The 2,195-nt window shown below is 39.9% G+C and overlaps 1 non-coding gene across 1 annotated transcript; it reads right to left on the bottom strand.

The window, feature by feature from the left end:
• Positions 1 to 1,024: 1,024 nt before the first annotated feature.
• Positions 1,025 to 1,131, bottom strand: LOC112997923 (small nucleolar RNA R71). Its single transcript, XR_003262972.1, has one exon. It is a non-coding gene; the product is annotated as a small nucleolar RNA R71 (small nucleolar RNA).
• Positions 1,132 to 2,195: the final 1,064 nt, after the last annotated feature.

The raw sequence follows: 2,195 nt of genomic DNA, 5'->3' as shown, positions 1-2,195 counted from the left end.
CTTTTGATCCATATTTTGTGGGAAAAATAGCTGGAGCCCTTAGTTTGGTCAGATTTGAAAGTTCCAAAAAAGTAGTGAATTTGATTTTTGTTAAAACTTCAAACGACCATAACTTTTGCTCCGAGTATCAGAATGACTATTATTATATATGTATTTGGGGTAGAAAAAAATTTCTCATACTACGGCAGCCTGCCAAAAGCTGGCTGAGGTCTCTAGCTAGCCAAAATCGCCTGTTTACTAGTTTTTTATTTTATTATTCAAGTTTTATTGCTTTATTTTTCTAAACTTTCCTTAGGTAGCTTCCATAGTTAGACTTTGAATTTTTGCCTTAAAATCTTTGTGCCATCTTTTCATGATTTTAGGGTGTTGCTCACAAAATTTCAAGTCATTTGGATATCATTTGAGGGTAGCTAGTTCAAACCTACACTGTTACTTCCATAAGAAGGCAACTAGTTGTGCATGCTGAATATAGTGTATGACTAGAGGCAATCCATCTAACTTACAACCCTTTGATCCTGAGATAGATAGGACATTTCATAAATTAGTTAGGCATCATCTTGTACCTTTTGAGCATTCTGACTATTCTGTTAGTGGTGATTTTGAGCATCCTGATTTAGAGCATTATAATTTTGAACATTTTGAGAACATGACACAACCTCCACACTGTGAGAGGACTCTAAGGGAAATGGCTGCACCTGATTTCACCTACGAAAGCTTGTGCATCCAATACCCTAATGAGAATGTCCCATATGTTCTTAAAACTGGACTGATCCATTTGCTTCCAAAGTTTCACGGCATTGCAGGTGAAGACCCGCACAAACATCTGAAAGAATTCCATATTGTCTGCTCCACCATGAAACCCCCAGATGTCTAGGAGGATCACATATTTATGAAGGCTTTTCCTCATTCTTTAGAGGGAGTGGCAAAGGACTGGCTATATTACCTTGCTCCAAGGTCCATCACGAGCTAGGATGACCTCAAGAGAGTATTCTTAGAAAAAATTTTCCCTGCTTCTAGGACCACGACCATCAGAAAAGATATTTCAGGAATTAGGCAACTCAGTGGAGAGAGCTTATATGAATACTGGGAGAGATTCAAGAAACTATGTGCCAATTGCCCTCACCACCAGATTTCTGAGCAGCTTTTTCTCCAATATTTTTATGAAGGACTCAGTAACATGGAGAGAAGTATGATAGATGTTGCTAGTGGTGGAGCCCTTGGAGACATAACCCCTGCTGAAGCCAGAAATTTAATTGAGAAGATGGCTTCCAACTCCCAATAGTTTAGTGTCAGAAATGATGCTATTGTCATTAGAAGAGTGCATGAAGTAGTCACGAATCCATCTTCATCAGCTGAAACTAAGAAGCTTGAGGGTAAACTAGATGCCATGGTTAACCTGGTAACCCAGCTGGCCTTGAATTAGAAGTCTGTACCTGTCGCAAGACTCTGTGGTTTATGCTTCTTTGTCGACCACCACACAAACCTTTGCCCTTTTGTGAAACAATCTGAAGCAATTGAACAGTTTGAAGCTTATGCTGCAAACATCTAAAATAGACCTCCTCAACCTCAGTAGCAAAATCAGCCACAACAGAACAATTATGACCTCTCCAGCAACAGGTACAATCCCGGGTGGAGGAATCATCCCAATCTTAGATGGTCGAATCCTTCACAACAACAACCTTATTTTCAAAATGTTGCTGACCCAAGCAGACCATACATTCCGCCCCAATCCAGCAGCAACAACAACCACAACAACAACCCCAGAAACAGATAACAATTGAGGCTTCTCCGCAATCTTCCCTTGAAGAACTTGTGAGGCAAATGACTATGCAAAACATGCAGTTTCAACAAGATACCAGAGCCTCCATTCAAAGCTTAACTAATTAAATGGGACAATTGGCTACACAGTTAAATCAACAACAGTCCCAGAATTCTGACAGATTACCTTCTCAATCTGTCCAGAATCCCAAAAATGTGAGTGTCATTACATTGAGGTCAGGAAAGCAGTGTCAAGGACCTCAACCAGCAACATCTTCCTCATCCGCAAATGAACCTGCCCAACTTCACTCTACTCCAGAAAAAGATGATGACAAGAATTTAAAGAGTAAGTTACCTAACAATTTCTATGCAGGTGAATCTTCCACTGATAATTCTGATTTACAGAAGTAGCATATCCCTCTTCCATTCCCTCCAAT

Source organism: Glycine max, chromosome 1 (genome assembly GCF_000004515.6).
Source record: "Glycine max cultivar Williams 82 chromosome 1, Glycine_max_v4.0, whole genome shotgun sequence".
Lineage (NCBI taxonomy): Eukaryota > Viridiplantae > Streptophyta > Magnoliopsida > Fabales > Fabaceae > Glycine > Glycine max.
This window is presented reverse-complemented; position numbering and strand designations above follow the sequence as displayed.